Source organism: Podarcis gaigeae, assembly GCF_964106915.1.
Source record: "Podarcis gaigeae genome assembly, chromosome: 3".
Lineage (NCBI taxonomy): Eukaryota > Metazoa > Chordata > Lepidosauria > Squamata > Lacertidae > Podarcis > Podarcis gaigeae.
Genome location: NC_139680.1, coordinates 85304157 through 85326881, shown reverse-complemented (window position 1 = coordinate 85326881; position 22725 = coordinate 85304157). Strand labels below are relative to the sequence as shown.

Genomic DNA, 22725 nt, shown 5'->3' with positions numbered 1-22725 from the left:
ATTCTGGGAAGTCTCGCTTATAATCTTCTCTCTGTTTCTGCACACACTGTACAAACTTGCTCCAAACACCAAGACATTCCCTCATCGCTCCGTTCACCTTAAGTTCATGGTGACTTGTTCTCCACGCATAGCTGACCACATCTATAGAACTTGATTATTGTATTCTTTCATGTTATGATCAATCATGGCTGTCAGGTTTCATGCTTGTCTAGTCCCAACCTCGTTTCCCAGCCTTTAATCTACCGGTGATTAATGTTCACATGTAATTCCCACCCCTCACATGTAATTCCCGCCTTGCATTTGCATTAACCAATAGGCAATGAGTTTCTTTGTGTTTGTATCAACCAATCAGCCACAACCACACCTGTGGCAATGTTTGTAATATTCAATAAAAGAGAGTTCCCGGGGCTTCCCCGGCAGACGCCTCTCACATGACACCTACTACTCGTCTCCCGTGATTTTCATTCCTACATTGGACAATACATTTTGGTGCATGAGATGAAGGGAACCCAGTCGACACACCCATCACATTAGTCAACATGGGATACGATTCAGTGATTGAGCTGTGCAAGAGTATGGCAGACTATGGTTTATAGGTCACCTCTTACGCCCCCCTTCATATTGTGTTCACTCAACACATGGAGGGAGAAATGGGATCACAGATCCTGGCCCCACCCTCTTTGTATCCAGCCTCCCTTGCAGTGAAGAAGCTGGATCAGAGGTCCACCTGTGTTATGTAGTGAAGTTCACCCTGGGCCAGCAGGGAGATACTGTAGATAGTTTTCACTCAGGTCTGTAGATAGTTTTCACTCAGGTCCACGTCAGTTATTTTAGGCGGGAAACTCTGGGTTGTTGTTGCTACAATGTTGACAGCTGGCTGCCTATAAAAGCAGGCCGGCTGAGCTGTTTGCTGTTCAGTTTTCTGTTCCAGCTTACAAAATAAAGAGCGGCTTTGGAGAAATCGCTGTGTCATCTGCCATGTCTACCCACTATTCTACAACCTGCATATGAAAAAACAACGGATATACAGTTTATGTGTGGAGAGCTGCCTTCACAAAATCCACTGAATTCACAGAGGGTGAGAGGTGGGGCTGATGGAGGTGATCTCATTCCTACCCCCACCAACATTCATGTATTATTTTTGCTGTATATGTATGGCTTTTTTATTTAAGAAAATGTATTATTTGTGTTGCTATAACCCATCCTAGGACTTTATGGTGAATGCTGCATAATAATTCATAGTGGTGATGACAATGTGAATGAAAGTGGCAATTGGGTTTCAGACTACTCTGCCTCTCTGGGCCAGCTCTACCATTAGGCAGAGTGAGGTAACTACCTCAGGCAGTAGATGCTGGGGGGCTGTGGCAGAAGCACCCTGGCTGTTCTGTATTGAAGGACAGAGCTGCATATACCAGACAGCCTCGTCCGTCTCCCCTAGCCCCGCCCCGCGCCACACACTAGCCTGCTGCCTTGGGTGCAATGGAGAGCACTAGCCTAATGTGAGAGATTCAGCTGCCAGTCCAGTGATTCTTCTATGGGGATGCCATCATGTCCTTTACCTCAGGCAGCAAAATGTATTTGGCTGGCCCAACTGTCTCCCACTCGCCTGTGCTCTGTGCTTGCAACCCATTGCCTGAGGTGGTTGCTTCACATGGCTTCATGGTAGGTTTGCCTCTTAAGAAAGATGGACTGCTGCTGAGGTAGCTGAGCAGCTATGATGACTAAAGCATTAACACACACACACAAACACACGTATTCAGATATTTAGAGACAAAAAATGTAGTTTACATTTGTCTCTGGCATACATTTCTCTCCTGGGGAGAATGTCTCAGGCTACAAGGACGGCGGTGCTCTGAATAGCCCCCCCCCCCTTCTCTGCCAACATAAAACACCATCAGATAACCTCATGTAAGGAAAGGAAGAGAAGCTATTAAAATTAATAAGCAACCAGCTACTACAAGCAGCTGCTTTGTCATTTTACATATTGCCTGGCAAGGAAGAGCAATATTTCCATTCCAGCAATGGTAATAGACCGTCTTCTTTCTTCAACGCAGGAGGGAGAACTGCAAAGCTGCCAGGAGCTCACACCGAGAATAGCGGCAGGACAGCAGGAGGGGATTCAACACATCCAGCATCCCTGCTGCCCTGGGCTCCACAATTATCTTTCTTCAGCTATAGGGCCACATTCCATTCTGAGCAACCTTCCAGGGGCCACATGCCAGTGGTGGGTGGGGCCAGAAACAAAAGTAGGGAGGGGGAATGTGAATTTTACCTTTGTAGTCTAGTGTTTTCCTACTCACATACCTCTCTCTCTGTCTCCCCAATCCAAGCAAGCAAGAAGCATTATTAGAGCTTAATGGCACATACCAGCCAGGCAAAACCATTCATGGCAGGTGGAAAGCAAGGCCAGCGAGGAATGAGGCTCAGAAGAGAGTCCCAAAGGCCAAAGAGAGAGTACAGGAGGGCCAAATTTGGCCCCTGGGACAGAGGTTCTCCACCTGTGTCCTGTACAGTGTTCCTCTGCATTCATCCACCTGCCCACCAGCTATAGGCAGAAACAGGATGGGAAGCACAGCAGACACAACCTAGTTGGTTGCCCTGGTCCATTTTACAGTACAAGTGAGGATCTGGCAACTCCAAAGCTGCACCTCTCTAAAACAAACAGGTAGAGCTAGACATATAGCACCTCTGCTTGCCATACGTTGCTCATATTAGATGCAGAATGCCCATATGGCATATTTTTATCTCCTGGACCTTGAGTTCAGTTCCAGATGGTAGTCACAGCCAAATGGCTAGTGAAATCGAACTAAAATTAAATACAGAAATTAAACAGTACCTAATAATGTATCTCACCTAGGATCTACAGAGCTGAGCTTGCCTATCAGTTAAGATGGCAGTGTGATATGATGTTTCTCTACTCAGAAGCAAACTTATTTCCAGGAAAATGCTACAGGATTTCAGCTTGAGGTCCTCCTCTGAGGATCATCTGCCACCATCAGTTAGATTGGTGAGCACAAGAAAGAGCCAAGCTCTTTCGTGCCTTGTAGCAGCTTTGGAAGACCCTCCCTAGAAAGTCTCGCCAGGCAGCTTCACTACTACGGACTATCTGGGATTATTGTATTTCCCCTTTAATGAACAGCTTGGCTTTATGCCCTTATATGACCTACTGTTTATTGAAACTGATCATTTTTTAAAAAAATCATCTAAGTCAGATATCATGAGTGGGTTGTTTTTTAAAAAATGATTAAAATCCCCCAAATAAGTAAACAAAAGAGTTGCATTGTGTTGGCTGAAAGCAGGGTTGCTGCCTTGCAGCTGCTTTTGGTTGGAAGGCTACTGTTATACTGTATGCCATTTAATGCCAAGACAGGCTTCTACATGGTTTAACTAAAGGGTTTAGCCTTTCCCTGTGAGGGATGCAGCGGAGAGACTCCCAGCTTTTTATAACAAATAATATTCTCAGGGTGCTTTGGCAGCCTTAACAGCAAAGAAGACTGGAAGGAAAGACTGAGAAAGTCAGAGAGGATATAATCCCCTGAGATATCGCAGAACAGAAAAGGAAGAATGTCGAGCAAAAGAAAGGGGGGAAAGCTAATTATATGTGCCAGCTCTGCCACTGTGTGTACACACAGCATAGTTCTCTTTAGAAGATGGAGAAAATCCCTTCAACAGCCTGTTGGGGAGCCAAAGCTCCTTGGATAGAGTGTTAGAAGATTCCAACCCTATATTTCTCCTCAGCCCCCACCCGCTTTAATGATAAATGAATTAATAGGTCTTTTTCAGGGACAAAGCTGAAGCAATTCATCTACAAGTGGCTGTGGGGGAGGCAGGGATGTGGGATTTTGCTAGCTGTACAGAATGGGATCACACAAAAAATATTTGTCTGCTTACTTAAGCCATATATGCAAATACACTTGGAGGTAATAAGACGTTTTTGCAGGAGAGAATTGTCTCCTATTGGCTGCACTAAAGGCCATACATACAGGGCTGTATTTTTTTTACCATTTTCAGGTCAGCAAGGAACTCACAGAAAAAAAGTCAATTCTGCTCATTCTGGTCAGCTATGCTGCTATAATAACACAGTTCTTCTTCTTTAGGATTCCAGTGTCATTAATATTCCCACAAATGGGAACATGGCTGCCACTTATATGACTGAGGGATAGGCATCATATTTTGAGCTCTGCTTATGTTTCAGTAAAATGACAGCCAGTCTGCTCTAAGTTCCAGAACTGGCTGGTGGGATCAGTGAAGTCACTATTTAATCTACGCGACTGGCTATTGCCATTTATTGTGAAGGATGTCCCAGGGGGGAAATATACAAGCTCTTGCATAAGAATGTAAGATCTTTGCTGGATCAAACCAAAAGATCTAGTTTAGCATCCTGTTTCCCACAGAGTCCAACTGCAGGAGCCCCACAGGTAGGACATGATTCATATAAAACATTTATCCTATTCCCAGCTTTGCACCAAAAGCCAGACCAAAAGAATAGGGAGCTATCATTTCTGTGTTCCCTGGGGGAAGTGCACCACGTGAGTGACCCACTGGCCGACACTAAAGTTTTCTCGTTGGAAGTGGAAGCAAGCCGGATGTACCTGGACTCAACACATAACTCATACACAACTCTAAGTCAAACCATGGCTTAGCATGAATGAGCAGGTTTCCAGACTGAAGATTGTGACTGCCGTGCTCCTCCCCATGTCTTGCTGCACTATGGTATAGCTGTGTGTTACATCTGAACCCAATCTTGTGTTCTGTCTTCCTCCACACAAGTGCTAAACAAATAATAAAAAAATAACATGGTTACAGCTCATGGGTTTGTCTGGAGTGAGGCAAACCATAGCCCTGGGTCTGGCAACAACACACCAAACGTGGCTTAGCCTCAGGTAGTGTGGCTGCAGCAGGGTCAGCAGGGAAGCACGGGGTAAAGGTCTTCACTCAAACTAAGCCATCATATGTATTAGTGGCATGTGCAAACTTGGTCATTTTGTTTAGCTTAACTATTGTGTATGTGAACATGTCACCCCCGATTTAAATCTGAGCTTACACATAAATACACTGACTTGGCTTTCACCAACTACTACTTCTCAATCCCATTCCACCTCACACTGTAGCATGAAGTTACAAAGACGGACCTACCATAAAATATTATTTATTTACATAGTATCATCAGTGTCAGTGATACTTTACAGCAGGCTTCATCAAACTCAGCCCTCCAGATGTTTTGAGACTACAATTCCAATCCTCCCTGACCACTGGGTCCTGCTAGCTAGGGATTCATGGGAGTTGTAGGCCAAAAACATCTGGGGGGCTGAGTTTGAGGAAGCCTGCTTTACAGAGTACAAAACGGCAGGTCCCTGCCTCAAGGAGCATACTATCTAAAATTTGGCACATGACATAGACACAACAGAAGAAGGGGAAGGAAAGAGAGGCAGAAGTAAATACATCTAGCCATTTCACGTGCACATTCTTACTTTTATAGTTAGAGGCTGAAGATTATTGTAAGAATTGCTGAGATGGGGGATGTGAAGCAATGTTTCTTAACCACAAAGGAAATGCTAAATTGTGCTTATTGTTATTAACAATTCATCCAATACAGCAAAAAAGAAAAGAAAAATGAAATGAAATGAAATGAAATGAGAAATCAGCACTTCAAAGTCCCTTCTGTTTCAACGAAAGGCTCAATGGGGCTTAAATGTGCTAGATTGTGCCCTTAGTACGCAGACCTCCTTCCTTTCTGCTCCCAGTGACTGTTTCTGCCCCAAGGGTGAGCTACTCAAACTGTTTCTCAACCCATCAACTCCAAGCTGGTCCAGGCAGACTGCATTGTTATACGTCCTCGTGTGCTGATAACAGCATTAATGTGTTTTAATAGCAAACATCTCTGGTTTCCAAGTCACCTTGGCTCTAAATGAGTCAGATAGAAGCTACCTGCCAGGACTGAAAGCCCATGTTGTTATTTCAGCTGTGACTCAAAGATAAGGCAGGTGGTAAACAGATCTCACTGGACAGCAGATTTGTTTGGAAAAATACATGTGCTTGTTCTTTTCGAAATTTTCAAGAGAGCTTGCCTTGCCCTTTTGACAACCTTTGTTCATCTCTGCACTCCCTTCTCCCTCCCTCCCTTCTCTTCTTCTAAGCCAGTCAGCAGCAGCACAGTAGTTCCAAGTTTTTATTCCCAAAACTATGTTCTCCATGCTTTGGGACTATGTGCTCATCAATTGCAGGTGTCCTTATAGCCAGGTGCATTCTCTGGGTACAAAGGGAAGTGGGGCCAGTTGCCCCAGGCTGTCAAATTAGTGCTTGACAAACTATTTACAAGAAAGGATTGATTCCTCCGCTGAGCGTAGTGCTTCTAAGTTTTTCTGCAGACGGATCACAATTTCCACGAATGCGTCAGCTTTTTCTTTCTTCAAAAATTGCTTCTTTGGATGTTTCAGTTACACATGATTGGGCCTGGCTCAGAAGTACTGGACATGGCAAGACTGGTTGCCGCTGAGCAGTTCAAGCTGCTGGGATTTGCAAGTTTTGCCCGGATAGGGGACTCTGGACACACAGGCTAAACTGGCACATAAAAAGCCACTGATCTAGGCAATCTAAAGAGAAACAATGAAATATGAGGTAGCATGGCTTGCAAATGGATGTCCTACTTTCTGAACACAGAATATAGCTGAGGCCTTATGCCACGAAATACTCCATTATTTATGCAACATCATCTTAAAGCAGGAATGGGCAGCTTGTAGCCTTCCAAATTCTCTTGGACTCCAACTCCTATCAGCCCCTGCCAGCAGGGATGATGGGAGCTGTTGTTTCTCTCATCCTTGTCTTAAAGATATCCATCTCTTCTTGGGACATCAACACCCAGTGTAAACCTGTTCCAGTGGATGGAAGGCAAGAATTTTATTGGCTGGCATCTCAGCCAAGCCTGTAAAACTACACCAATCCGAAACCACTCGGGAGTTGGCAAATACCTATTCCTCAAAATGATGAATGACTTAGGTGAGGAGGGTGGGGGTGGGGAAAAAGAGATGTTACCTATTCTAGGACTCTAAATAAATTATTTAAACATGCAACCTGTTTATATCCTCTCCATATGAAAAATTAATGCACCACAGGCTCTTTTGTGTTTTCATGGTAAAATAAATCTATTTAGAAACTTTCCCCTCTTGAGGAACAAAAGAAAAGGGCTTTCTATTGCCAGTGTCAGAATTTCAACTATCAATCGTCCCCCTGTGCGGAAAGGGGACAGCTCTATTAATGAGTAGCCAGGTATTAACATAACAGAGCAGCCCCATTAATCTCCTGAGCACTGTAAGGTGCTGACAAAAATAAGCTGAAGCAAAGCTTTGTTGCTTTACTTTTTAATGGGGAAATGAAAGAGCAATTGCACCACCTCTGCTTCACAGCAGCTGAAGCCTGCCATAGATCCACACCAATGTGACTGAAAAAGCTGGCTGGGTGTTTGAGCTCAAGAGGTGAAAATTAAACATGTAATGGCCCCTTCAGGTATCCACCCTTCAGCAAAGCAGCAGCGAAAGACCTGCTTGTTAACCGGTTGGTAATACTCTGCTGAATAGCCACTTTGACTTTGTCCACCCATTCATAAACTTCTGCAGGTGACATTCTAGTATACACTCATTCTACTGGTAGCAGACAGAAAATGCACCAGAAGAAGCGGTTGTGCATTGTGAGAAGGTCAAGGCTTGGTCACACTCATGCATGTATATCACTTGCTTCAACACTCGGCGGCTCACAACTAGTACATAAAGTCAGCCTACACAGAAATGTTGTTCTGTGACAGCTCATTCATATGTCTGACATTTATTTGTTAATTGTCAAGACCAAACCAGATGCCTTTGGCCAATGACCAAGGAACACCCTCATTTCCATCATTTACTGGTACAATAAGTATTTCCGACATTGATGTCAGAGCTTTCCATAAATAGAGATTCAGAATACAAGACACATCCATTTATTTTGTATCACATGCATGTTTGCAACAATTCTCCTCCTTTACCAGAAGGCTCTTGACCCCATGCTCCCTTCTGCAGAAATCACAGCCAGCTCTTGCTTTCATGAGCTGGGCCCCTTGGTCCTATGGAATGGAATAAGCTAGAGTGGCATGAGCTGTAGGGTGGTCTTAGGCAAGATTCAACTACAGTGGTACCTTGGTTCTCAAACTTAATCCGTTCCGGAAATCCGTTCCAAAACCAAAGCGTTCCAAAACCAAGGTGCGCTGCTTTCCCATACAAAAATAATAAGAATAAGAATTCATTATTTATACCCCACCCATCTGGCTGGGTTTCCCCAGCCACTCTGGGCGGCTTCCAACAAAATATTAAAAATACATTAAAACATCAGTCATTAAAAACTTCCCTAAACAGGGTTGCCTTCAGATGTCTTCTAAAAGTCAGATAGTTGTTTATTTCCTTGACATCTGATGGGAGGGCGTTCCACAGGGCAGGCACCACTACTGAGAAGGCCCTCTGCCTGGTTCCCTGTAACTTCATAATGCAAAATGGATTAATCCATTCCAGACTTTTAAAAACAACCCCTAAAACAGCAATTTAACAGCAATTTTACTATCTAATGATCCATAAAATGAAAGCAATAAACAATGTACTGCAGTCGCTCAATCAATCAAATCAATCAATCAGTAGCTGAACTGGGTTCCACACAGTCACAAAAAAGAGCCGCAAAAACGCAAAATAAATAGCAAAAACAGATAGACCTCAGCGTTAACATTCAAAACAGAAGTGTGGCACTCAAAACGGACGCGTAACACTCAAAACGGAGCATCTTCGGCTTCCGAAAAAGGTTCGCAAACCAGAACAGTAACATCCAGGTTTGCAGTGTTTGGGTTCCAAGTTGTTTGAGTACCAAGGTGTCTGAGAACCAAGGTACTGCTGTAACATCCTACCAGGAGTGCCATGACTTCTTCTAGCACCATGAGGCTCCCCCCTCTTCTCCCCCTGCAACCTCCTTTACTTAGGGGGGGGGATCAGGAGAACCCCCAGAACAGCACACATGGGAGGAAAGGGGAGAACATTCCATCAGGCAAGCAGAAATGCTTGCACTGACAGAACATTTGACAGCATGATGTTGAATTCCTATGCATATGTCCTGTTTTACAGACCAAGGCTGTCTGGTCCAAGCCTGGTTTAAAGATTTTTTAAAAAAACCAAATAAAGGAGACCAGCAGGAAACTTAAATTGGGCCATCAGCCATGAGCAGGGACACGATTACCTGGTCACGGCCTTCCCTTGTGTTTCTATTTAAATTTTGGCAATTATTTCTAAAATTGCAACCGTGTATATAAATTACCAATTATGCAAACTGATGCCTTTGCTCGGCCTCTCTTTTTTTGGTGAGACGTAAGCAGCCACGCTCATTAGCAGCAACTCTGTACTGTTACTGTAGCTGAAGTGCCAGCCTTATTCCTGGAAAGTATGGCAAAACCTACTGGGCATGGGCCTAGGCTGCCAGGAAATGGAGGTCACCAACATGGCACCTGCGGGCAGGGGTCTTCCCTAGCGTTCATAGGGTCCCCTCCCCTCTCTAAAATTAAACTTGAAAGAAGCATTCCATTGTAGCCAGTAGAATAGGTTGTGAGGTGCTGGTACCCGTGACTGTTTCCAAATGTGCCCATGGATTCAAAAAGGTTGGTGATCCTATCTGCTTTCCCTTACAATAAGCAATATCCGTCCTCCATGCTGCCTGTGTGCCAGAGAAGCCCAATGGGTGCAGCACAATGTCCTTTATTTAAAAAGAACTACTTTGCTGGATCAGACAAATATCACCCTAGCCAAGCCAACAGTGGCTCCCTGGATACATTTAGTTGATCAGAAGAAGGGCATGCAGGCAATAACTATATTATATACCTTTACTTGCCCTCCGCTTCACTATTCAGAAGTATACAAGGAGTTTCCATTTAGCTATTAGTGCTAATAGCAATGGATTGACCTCTCTTCAGAGAGTTTACCTGTCTCTTCTAAAAAGCCATTTAAGAGCCAAAGTGCATGTTACACACAAACAAGCACAATAGAACTCCAATGGCTATTGGAAAAGAGCTTTGGGAAGGGTCAATTTGTAGCAGAGAAACAGTGCCAGAGAGAGAACACGTAATCTACCTTCTGCTTCTCTCTCTCCCATTCCCTTCTTCCCACTGTGGAGTGGGAGGCATGTTCTGCATGTAATGCGTACTTTGGCATTAAACTACTGGGCATCATCACATCATCTTGTAGCAGTGAATTTTCTCTGCTAGTTCTGCACTGCACTGGCATCACCAGAGCCACACTAAAGGCTGTGGGATAAATCAGCTTCATACAACCAACATGCTTAACTCTAATTAATGCATGAAGGGGTTAAGACCATAGAATAAGATGTCCTACCAGGCTTAGCTAAGTCACGCCCCCTCACCTTGGGAGGAAGGTCACCAAAGTCTTTGTTCTTTCTTTTTTTCCAGCATGTGAATCCTACCAGGAAGGAGATCTGAGCTGGTTGTCCCAAGCCCAGAACACATGACTTAAGCAAGCCATATTCATGTTTCTATATAAGTAATTTAGAAACGTTTACCACTTTTGAAACTAAGTTAAATTGCCTGTCTTTTCTTGCTGCTTTATGGAAAAGCACATGAATCTGACCTTCAAAGAGTTTGTAAGTAAACCATTTTAAACTTGCCAAATAGGTGCTCTCTTTTGGTGCTAAGGAGAAGTGGGGAGCTTTGGAAGCAACTTAGAAGGGGAGCTATTCTCATTCTCACATTTCCTCTATTTCTCATCCTATGGGCTCTCTTAGTAGCTCCATGTACTCAGATTCCCTCTCTACATTGATGGGGAACTTCAGGCCCAGGCCCCAAATGCATCCCTCCAGGCTGCTTTATCTGGTCCTCAGTATTCTCCACAGACCCTGCCTCCTCCCCAGGCCACACACCTCTCTAGCCCTGCTCCCCTACCCCCTCCAGTCCTTTTGCTTGAGCAAGTCCTTGAATTACGCCTACCATCCTGTCATGTACTTGAAGTCATTGAGAGGGTAACAGCAGGAGGGGGCCAATTCTGGAGTTGACAGTATTTAGGCTTCCTTATGGATGGAAAAGGAAACCACGTTCCCTCTCTGGCCAAGTACACCACATACATTTAAAGCGTACAAACACACGCACACACACGAATCCTGGGAAGTGTATTTTGTTAAGGGTGCTAGCAGGGCTGGCCAACACGAGGCAAGGTGAGGCGAATGCCTCAGGCAGCTAGATCCACAGGCACGGCAGAGCTGGCCTCCAAGGAATGCATCGCCCACTGCTGCCGCCACGGTAGCAGTGACAGCTGCAGCACAGTCACTGGAGGCCAGATCTGCCCACCTTCATAGGCTTCCTCTACAGCATCCTCTTGGCAGATAAGAGGTGCTGTTGGTCTCCTCCTACCTTTGCTGCTGATGTAGACCTTCGCTTACCCATTCTTCCCGGGGTGGGGTGGGGCGCACCATTTTGTGGTTCACCTCAGTTGCCAAAATGTCTTTGGGACATTTCCCTGGGTGCTGGGAATTGAAGCTTCATGATGGGTGAACTATAGTTCCCAGGATTCTTTGGCATGGAAAATTTGCTTTAAATGTATGGTGTGTGTGCAGCATCTATCCACAACTCTATGAGGCCTTGTAGCAAAAAGGAGAACATTCAGCCTCTAAGATGAGGTTTCTGAATTGATATATGAGCAAGAGCCTCTCTCTTTCTGTGTCTCTCTGACACACACACACACACACACACACACACACACACACACTTCCCCCTTGTGTCTCTCTCTGTCTCCCAAGGCCCTCTTCTTCCCCCCTCGTTACTTATTTATTGCATTTAGAAACATTTTCAGCTGACTCTGCACTTGCTTCTTTGGTACACCTTGTCCTCTACGATGCGTCTCATACATTTTAAAGACAATTTTATTAAAAAATAATAATAAAACAGGTGAGTTAAATAATACCCTGTCCAGTCTTGGACTCAGAAAAGGGAGATTTAGGTGAGATGCAAGCTCTGGACTATGAGGGAAGGTGACTGAGAAATTCTTGCTTTCTTCAATGGCATCTATTACAGATCATCAGATAAAAGTGTAAATTTGGCAGAAGGCAGGCAAAAAAAGGAGGGGATGGGAGGGGGGGAAGCCCCTTCAATTAGGTTACTATTTAAGTTTTATGAACCTTTCACCCCTGGCTAGGACAAGAGGCTAGGGTGATGAGTGAGCCTGTCATTGTTCATTTAATATCCTCATATACTTAGGTGTTATTAGTTTGCTCTGTGACCCTCATCAAGTAAGAGATGAAACCTGATGTAAACACCATGGCAGTCGGCCTCTATGAAATGTGCTTAGAACAAGACTTCTTCCGGCTGAGGGGCAGACACTCTAACAGAGCAGTCCAAAGGAATTAGGAGTTTCTTCCGCCTTTGCCTTTCTTTCTACTAAGTCCAAAGCCCTGCTGGGATTGCACAAGCACATTGGAGAAGGGGAAGGCGGCATTTCTCGACTTTCTTTCTTCTTTTAAGAAACAAGAAAGCATAAGAAGAGACTTACTGGATCAGACCAAAGGTCCATCTAGTTCTGCTGGTTGGCCATGGGAAGCCTGTGAGCAACATCACTCTTTCTGCTTGCGATTCCTAGCAATTGGTATTCAGAAGCAGCTTGCCTCCAACAGAGTAGCCACTGAGAGCCTTTATCCTCCAAGGATTTTGTCTAATCCTTTTAAAGGCATCCAAGTAAGCCTGGAAATGGAAGTGGGTTTCCAGGAAGTTGCGTTTCCCTCACCTCAAGATTTATCCTCCCATTGATCCCAATGGGAGGCAAAATCAGTAGGCCATCTCCATTTCAGAAGCATGTTAGAGGAATGGCAGGGCTCTGAATCTGGCAGATCCATAGCTTTGCCTGATCCCCTGAGACATAGTACAGGAAGGAACACCTCCTTTTTGTCATCTCCACAGAGATTACCATGGCTGCAAGGCGTTATCCATGGAGCCGGAGATCTGCAAAATCCTGCGGTCCCTGGGGAAACCCACCAGGAAACAGAGGATTGCATCCTAAAGCTAGCTAATTTCCCCCCTGGTCATTAAGTGTTGACACTTATTATTTACATTTACACCCCAATTCCCCCCCCCCCGCCAAAGAGCAGCATCTATGGTTCCCCGTTTTATGAGCTCAGCAACCCTGTGAGATAGGGTAACTACATCATTTGCTGAAATCCCCTCTTCTACACAACTTCTTAAGATGCGTAAGCCCTGTTCTCTTTTGCATCTGGTTGAGAGATAGTGGCTAGCCTAGAGGAGTAATTTTTTTGGAAAAACTGAAGCCATAGGAAATGTTTGCCCCACCACAATTTCCAGAAAATAAATGGAAAAATGGAGGGAGTAAAAATACACGTTACTTAGGATTCTCTTATCAGTTATAAACTTACATTTACTATGTCAAGAACATAAAATATTTTATGTATAACTTAGTTAGCAAACAGGTTGGATAGTGTTTTCGAGGTTACCAGCATGAGTTTGACCAAACTGCGGGAGGCAGTGGAGGACAGAGGTGCCTGGCGTTCTCTGGTCCATGGGGTCACGAAGAGTCGGACACGACTAAACGACTAAACAACAACAACAACAACAACAAAACTTTATGTGCTGTAATTTAAAACTAAAAATGCTTTCAGTTTTATTCAAACCATAATTACAAATATGTCCAATGTTAGAAATGGAGCAGCAAGCTGCTGCCCCATAAGGTGCCAAATATACCTTGTTTTTCCCCCAGTTGGGAAAAACACAGAGGATAAATATAGCAGTAAAGAAAGAAATCGGTTTTTATTTGGGCTCTGAAAACGTCTAAACCACCAGTTTTATCAAGGAACAGGGCTGGGAGAAACCAATACTGTACAACCTCAACCCCCTGCAATTCCATGCTGGAAAAGTAGGCATGGCTACATATACCATAAGCAACCATTCCTCTTTCAAAGTTTTTCAAAGTCTCTTAAAAAGAAGTGATGTGTCTGCAGACCTGTCACCCTCCAGATGCAGTTGGACTCCAACTCCCATCGGTCCCTGACTGCACAGCCAATGCTTAGGGATAATGGAAGTTGTAGTCCAGCAACAACTGGAAGACACCAGATTGGGAAAGGTGGCTCTGGTGTTCTGCTTGCTCTGCTCCTTTCCCAGGGAAAACATGCTCTTTCGGAACAAGCGGCAATCCACAAGAAAGAAAAAAAACTGTTCTTTGCTCTGACTGAGCGCTAAGGAGTGGTTTTCCCTGGGGGTGGGGGTGGGAAGCAGCAGCAAGAGGAAGTGGGGATTGGCTTTTATACTAGGCTGGACTCCTCAGTTACCTCTTGACATCACAATATTGCAACTCTGTGGACAGGAGATAAAGTCAGAGAAACAAGGAGTGTTGCCATTTGTAATGATGAAACAGGACTTCATAAATAAAACCTGTTAGGAGTAAAGAGAAACAAGTGACAAACAGCTCTTGGTAATAGGAAATCCTTACAGATGAAAAGTCGTAAGCAACAGCAGGAGGAGGAGGTAGTCGGGCTTCTTGGCTGGAATATAAGTCCTACCAAGAGAAGGAAGTGAGGATGTGCAGTCTCAATGAAACCATGATTGAGGGAGGAAAGGATAACACTTTTCAAATAAAAAGCTGTCATAATGAAGATGGAAAATGGCTGTGTGGCCGAGCAAAGAACAAGAAGGAATTGATTTAAGTTGTGGTGTGGTCAATTTAGATTAAATATTAGGGTTGAGAACAAACTTTCAAACTGCCGGAAACTGTTGAACAAGCTATCTAGGGGAGTTGCAGAATTCATCTCCTCTGAAAGTTGTAAAGGCAAAGTTCTCATCCATATCCAGAGGGCACGAGCAGCCAGGGACCTATAGTCATGAAATGAATTGGGGTGGGGTGGGGGGGTCAAATTAAAGCACAACACATATAGAGCTGTAGGGGTATGATTGTAAAGATTGCTGAGATACTATAGCCCTGTGCACAGTGGAGGTTGGTCCATTGGAATGAATGGTGCTTTGCCCCAGGACATCAGACATTCCCATAAATATATGAGAAGAGGCCACAAACAATGGGTATTTTTTAATTCCCCATGAGGCTGCAAATAGAGACGCTGTTGACATGTAATGGGAAGCCAAACCAGGGCTTAGCTCTGTGTAATACAGTGGCAGCAGGACTGAGGAAGAAGTGGCCACAATTTTTGCTCTATATTCATGCTAAGCAATAATTTGGTTTAGAGTTATGTGCAAAGCATCATAAACTTTATGTAGTGCCATCATGTTCAAGGAGCATCTCTCATCTTGGTGTGTGAGCTCCTGAATTCCCAGACAAACCCATAATCTGGGGGAGAAAGGAAGGCACTCTTCCTGGGAATGGTGGCGTATATACCCTGCTTGGAGAAGGTAGCAAGTTCAAGTCCTGGTCTCTCTAATTAAAAATATTGTAGCAGACACAACAGGAAAGGCAAATAAATGTCCATGGAGCACCTTAAAAATAAGAGTAGAGTAGGGACAGCCTTCTTGAAGCATACACCGTGGAAGGAAGGAGCAAAGTAGAGCACTGAATCAAAACTCACCACTACAGCTGCCAAATGCATTACATCCAAGCTGGGTGAAAAAGCAAACACCTTACATATCAATGTGCATCCATATCTGTACAAAGCCTTAGAGCATTTCCAGACTGTTGCTATTTTGGGGTGGAAGTCCACCACATACCAGCAAATTCAGGTTGAGAAATTATACTTGATTGTAAGGCCTTGTGCAACAAACCCAATTCCCCAAACAGCCAGTCTCTTTGCAATAAGGAAAGTGGTGGGGAAACGCCCTGAAAAGTGTGGGACAACACTCACTTTGATGCAAGGTCATCTAACCTTGCTGCAAACAAATCAGAACAAATGCTAATTAAATAGCCAACATTATCTAATCTTCCTGCAAACAAATCAGCAAAATGCTCAATAAACAGATTGGCTAGAAGCACCCTTAGTGTATCTTTAGTTTCAGGCTGACCTTTGGCCAGTTATCAGAGAATCTAAATTGTATTAAATCTAAGCACTACTGCCTCCATGATTTGAGGGATCTTGGCCATAGAAGTCACTGCCCTGGAAGGGGAATTGTTGGCTGCTGCTTAGGCAATTTGACTGCTAGCAAGACCTCCAGAAAAGCCAGTGTTGGGGATGGGTTTTGCTGGCTGGAGGTTGATGAGGTGCCTGTCTTTGATGAGAAGGTGCTTAGTATGCTGCAAGCTCCCTCTTGGCGTTTCTCATTTCATTTTGAGTAATCAATTGGGCTGCTTCGGAGAGGCTGTTTACGACCTGTAATTTGTATAATTTGATTTGACAGTAATTCCATTGTCGTTACATTTATTTACAAGATGCGTTCTTGCCCTGTGATTTGCTCAGTTCTTATCGGTGGTTATCTTTGCTTTTCCAATCATGGTTTTTCATAACCGTTGATTACTTTTTAATTCAGAGAAACCACAATGGAAGGACACAGGTAAGGCAAGCCCTTCGTTCTTTTTTCCATTCCTTTAGGGCAGAGATTTGGATGTATGATCACTTGCTTTACAGTAAGGCCTGGTCAAACAGGACAGGTCATCACATAGTAATACTCCTCCGGAGCTATACCACTCCAGAGGGCTAGCATATTTGAATGGGGTGGGGGAAACCTCAATGTACAAAGTTAGCAAATCTAGCAGAAGGCCAGGCAAGAACCCTCTCGCTTAACATCTAGCTTTCTATGAAAAGGACAGCCTCCCACAAACAAATGCCCTCCAGATGTTTTAGACTTCAATGCCCATCATCCCTGACCAGTGGCCATGCTGGCTTGGTCTGATGGGAGTCCAATAACATCTAGAGGCCACGAGGTTGGGGATGGGTGATACAGCAAGTAATTGTTAATTGGGAGCAACATCCAATTATGCTATCCCCCTCCCACACTTTCAGGCTCAAGCAGAACAGTCCCAGAAAAACAGTTTCCCTATGTTGTAAGTTGTTTCTGTTTAGCAAGCTTAGGTCCTGAAAGAATTCAGAGGAACTAGCTAAGTAAAAGTAAATGTGGCTGAAGGCCAGACTAGATGGTATGCTAGCTCCGTATCTGTGCTCTTAAATGCAGGGTTGTTCTTCTAACAACATAAATTACCAGCATTGTGGATGTGTGTAAGAGTGTGCTTCAACACTTTCCCCTCCCCTTCCCATGGCACTGATTTGGGCTGGGAGCCCTGCACTGAGAATTTGCTTCGATGGAAGCTTCCTGCCCCTATGCAAATTGTCAGTATTGCAGATATTAATATTGTGCAGCTTGAAGTGACTAGAGGCATAAAAACGGACTCCGTTTGGAATTAAACATGGACTAAACCCATTAGAGGGGACACAAGTGGCACTGTGGGTTAAACCACAGAGCCTAGGACTTGCCGATCAGAAGGTTGGCGGTTCAAATCCCCGCGACAGGGTGAGCTCCCGTTACTCGGTCCGTGATCCTGCCAACCTAGCAATTCGAAAGCACGTCAAAGTGCAAGTAGATAAATAGGTACCGCTCCGGCGGGAAGGTAAATAGTGTTTCTGTGCGCTGCTCTGGTTTGCCAGAACCAGCTTAGTCATACTGGCCACATGACCTAGAAGCTGTAAAGCGAGATGAGCGCCGCAACCCCAGAGCCAGTCACGACTGGACCTAATGGTCAGGGGTCCCTTTACCTAAACCCATTAAGGACCATATTCTTTCATGGGTGACCTTCTGGGGGCCACATACCGACACACATCACTTAATCCAGGCAAGCCAGAGGCATTACCACAGCTGAATGGCAGGTTCCTGTCAGATAAAATCATTAGAGGAAAGTTCACAGCAGGGGCAGTGAGAGATGTGGCTGGGCAGAAGCCCAAGGGTGAGATACAAGGGCCATGAAGGGTCTCATTTGCCCCCTGCAACAGTCTGGGTTTTCCCACCTCAGGTTAAAGTCTCCTACCACCCACCGTGCGGTCCAAATCTGGATCAGGTGTTGTTGTGTGTAGATATCAAATTTTGATGATATGCAATGTCCGGACACTTTATATTATATATTATATTCCAAATAAACCTTTACTTTCAAAAATATAACTTAGAAGAATATATTTACAATCTCATGCCTGGGTTTCTCCCTATTAACATTTAGGGATGTCCTCTGTCTGTTTCACGTCAGACAGATCACACTAACACACATTGTCCTCAGCAGTACCTTGAGAAACCTCTCACAGCAGCCATTACCCCTCACATGCGCACAGAGAGAAGAACAGAAAGCAGTAAAAATGACAGTTACTTTAATAACAGTCACAACAGAATAGAATAGCTCTCTCATATGACTCACAGTCAGCCAATCACAGGAGAGCTTCTGTCAAAGGAAAAAAACCTATGCTAAAAATACACAGCAATTCAACATAAGCAAACATTCCTGTTTCAGAAAATTAAACCATTATCCTTAACAGGTGTCCCACATGTTAACCCTTTCTCCTGCAATTGAGGACACAGACACAGAACTAATGTGTATGGTCTAGTTTGGCCAAAAGGAAGGAACACTCTGCCTTTTAAAGACCTGTCATATGTGTAGTGCATAAAACCTGCCAGCCTAAATCAGATCAAAAGTTCAGTTAGTTCAGTAGGCTGCCTATGCATGCATTTCAGGATGATTAACATCACCCTGCCCCTCAACCAACTTGCCTCTCAGTGCACACAACTCCTGCAAGTTCCTAATTGTGAGATATTGCTGGCGCTCACAGAGCTAAGTATAGTGTTCCTGCCTTTTCCAATCCTTTCTCACCTTCTGAAAAACCTTGATTTTCACCATTTTTAAAGGGGTCGGGGGAAGATTTCTCCCATCTGCCATCCTACTTGTGTTACTGCGTTACAACAACCAATAAAGTAGCACCTTTCTCCAATATTTTAACAAATGGAAATATTTTTGTCTTTGAGTCCAGATGCACTGATTGTTGCTTCCTGGAAATGGAACTTGCACTTTTGTTGATGTTCAGGCACACAACTTACCGAGCACTTTAAGCAACAGAAAGTCATGTACTTGAAGAATGAAAGGAGAGACCATTAACTTTCCTGGCATCAGTTTTTTTTAAAAAAAAGTTAAACGTCTATATTTGGGTCCTAATGTATACACTACTACTGAAGGTATATATATAAGCACAAAATTGTTTACATGTCACCCAGAGACATTCTCTTGCACAAAGCCTGGATGTAGCATATGAAACCCACTCCAAAGTGACTGAAACATTAGCAGAGCCCTAAAAGCTTAAATGCTGTTCTGGAGAACCACAAATCCCCCTATTCACCCCACCTCATGTTAGCCTTCAGTAACTCTCAATATGAATTCAGCTTTCCACAGAGGAGTTTCAGTCAACTCTATAACAAAACCTCCTCAAAACAACTATCTATTATCCAGTGATTGCCAACCTGGAATTCTGAGATGGTCCTAAAGGCACTAGTCAGAAAATGGCTGCTGCCATCACGAAATGGCTGCCACCACCAAAAGAGTATGAGAGGAAAAGGGACCAGAACATAAAATGGTTCAAATATGGAAAATAAAAAACCTATTCTTATTTTTTAAAACAAAACATGTTTGAAAAACTTTCTTCTTTTCCATATACTGGTATGTACTGTTAAGTCTTGGCTGTTATGCACTTTTTTTTAAGTGTGTCGTTTAGAGCTAGAAAATAAAAGGTAACTGAATCCAGGTATAATTTTGAATTGCTACAGCCAGCCATACACATGCATACGATTCTATGAAATAAAAATACATATTCATGCTGGCAATATGGGTTTTTTAAACTACATTTGTGGAATAAAAAGATGAACATAAATACAATGAAAACACACAGAAAATACTCACCGGAGTAGTAGCTGAACAATTCTGGCCCAGAGTAGTGTGAAGTTTGAGGCGGAACGTCATCTACAAGCTTCTCAAAACTCTGTATGAGGAGGCAATAACAATACTTGTAATGTTTCTGCATTTCCACTGAGCTCTCCCCTGCCTCCAAAAGACAACCTTGGAGCAATCCCTGCTGTGGGGCAAGCAGCAGAAACAAAAGAAAAGAAAAGAAAAAGGGATGCCCTACCCTCTCACTCACAGCTCCACCCCTGTGTTCAATGGAAGCCTCTCCCAAGCAGCTGCCTGCTCCATGTACCAGTAGGTAGCAAAACAAAACACAGCATGAGTGGGAAGATTCCTGCATTTGTTTCCTCACCTCAACTTTTCCAAAAGTTCCTCAAGCAGCTGTCTGCCCAGTGTTCCACATGGCCAGAAGGCAGCAAAATGAAGGTTTCCTGTGCTTCTTCCACTACCTCAACACACTTTTTTTTTTTAAAAAAAGAGGCTTGTCAAGAAGCTGACTGCCACCTGCTCCCTATCAGGGAGGAAAACAAAACAGGTGGATCCAAGGAATAGGAAGTAAGAAAGAAGCAGGGGAAGTGCAATAAAGAGAGGAAAACAACTCTTTAGAACCCCAGGGATTCCTATCACCGGATGTCCAAACAACTCACTTATCAATCGCAGCTGTGACTTCACTCATTGGCTAAAAACACTGACAGGTGAGAGGAGCTGGGCTGCTACATTTCACAGAAATTGCTTAGAAGAGTACCTGCACATTTTGCTTCATAACCCTTTTTCTAGGAGGGCTAGAGACCTACTTTTTAAAACAAGAAAACTCTGAGTCTGGGGCTTCTGCCTGAGGGTGCCAATGAAGGCTTCCTGGGCACCATGGCACCCAAGGGCCACTAAGTTGGCAACTTCCAAATTAACCCAAATGTCCCCCTCATGGTCATATTAGCACAGCCAGTCCAGCCATTAGATGAAGTGAGGTGGCTGCCTCAGGCAGTAGATGACAGGGGCAGGGTGTGTGGCAAAGTGCTGGAGAGCAGAGTGGGGTGTAAGCTAGCCTCTGTCTCCAGTATTGAAATAAGGTTCAACTCCGCAGCTGGTTGGTTTCTGTACAAGGAATGGGAGCAGTGGCCTCAGGCCACAAAGTGTTTTGGACCAGCCCTGCATATTAGCCATCTGACTATATTCACATCATTTGACATAAAACGACAAATAAATGAGTGAAAGAATTCCTTTCAACAAACAAAGAGTGGGCAGTCGTATTCTGCACCCAACAAAAGGAAAGGAAGTGTCTTGCAACTACTAGGAAGACCAGAAAACTACCAGAAAACGGCACCACTTCCATCATCAGCACACAAGGAGCTAAATGTGCAGTTTCTCCTAGGCATGTGGTGTGCAATGAAGAAAAGCCTTAAGAAAGCAGCTGTCAAACAATGGTTCCCAATGATGATGGGGTGCTGAGTCTGATGGACATTGCACAACGGTTGCTGTTATTCCATACTGCTTCCTGTTTTGTGGATTAAGTGTCAAACAGGGAGCCACCTTCACCAACTGCCTATTATAATCACACCTGGCACTATTGACCTACTTCCCTTCTTTCATGCCTTCACAGGGTCTACCTTTTCAGACATATGAAAGAAACTCAGTAAGGGCTAAACCAGACATTTTACACATCTTATTTTTTTCTGTTTAAAATTATAGGTGGGTGGGCAGTGGGTTGGGGTGGGGGAAGAGGCAATTCTTAGAAGGAGGTGGTACACAGGATGAGGGAATACTTCTCTCATCATTCACCCACCATGATCAGAATGAGTTTCTCTCTCTCTAACACACACACACACACACACAGAGAGAGAGAGAGAGAGAGAGAGAGAGAGAGAGAGAGAGAGAGAGAGACTGGCTAAAAGCCATAGGGAAAAAGGTCTTTTTTGGTATCAGTGGTGAGAAGCCAAATTGTATTTTTTTAAAAAAAACAACACTCATTTGGGGATGGGGATGGAAGTCTCCCATACCTACATTCTAGGACCCTTTTGGAAAATGTCCAATACATTAAAAACAGAATACAAGCCTGGTGGCCACACCCAACCTCTCTCACCACCAAGGCAATACAACAAGTGAATAGTAAGAGAATCCGTACAAGTAACACTGACACAACCCCTCACACGCACTTAAGTAGAATAATAGAAGCATAACCACCCGACCCCACCCCCTTTGCCACTCCCCCTCTCCCCCTTTCTTTTCTTCTTCTTCTTCCTAATTGTTTAAACCAATTCTTAAACCAAGGACTTATACATTGACCACTAATAATTAAACATGTTGTAGCTATTTTTCCACATTTATTTTGCTATTTTTGTGATATACAAATGACATGAGAAAACTTGGTATCCTTGTCTGTATAACATTATTCTTGTTTATAAAACCTAATAATAATAATAATAATAATAATAATAATAATAATACAAGCCTGCTGGATCAAGCCAATGGCCAATCTAGTTTAGCACCCTGTTCTCACAAATGCCTGTGGGAAGCCTGTAAGCTGGTCATGAGTGAAACAACCTTCTGCCCACCTGTGATTCCCTGCGACCAGTATTCAGAGGCATAACGCAGTGCTGAGCTACCATGTTACAGTCCACTACTCTCAGCAAAGGTCTACATGTACAATATGTACAGCCACTGTTGACTTCATGTGCCACCTTTTGGAGGGCATTCATTCAGTTTTCACATATACCCAACAAGCAACCAGCATTTTCAAAGCTGCGCTAACCATTTGTGTGTGCATCGTATCCACACAAGCCTCAGTGAGCTCTGCTTACATATTCTCAAGTGCTCACTGTGGAGTTTTCACTCCACACAGCACTTTTTGTCATACTGAAAA

At 43.9% G+C, this 22725-nt stretch overlaps 1 long non-coding RNA gene across 1 annotated transcript in view; it reads right to left on the bottom strand.

The window, feature by feature from the left end:
- LOC310841595 overlaps positions 1–21097 on the bottom strand; it is a 58544-nt gene extending 37447 nt beyond the window's left edge. Inside the window, exon 1 of the long non-coding RNA XR_014562576.1 lies at positions 19866–21097. This is a non-coding gene — a long non-coding RNA (uncharacterized lncRNA). The remainder of the gene's footprint in view (positions 1–19865) is intronic.
- Between the last annotated feature and the right edge of the window lie 1628 nt (positions 21098–22725).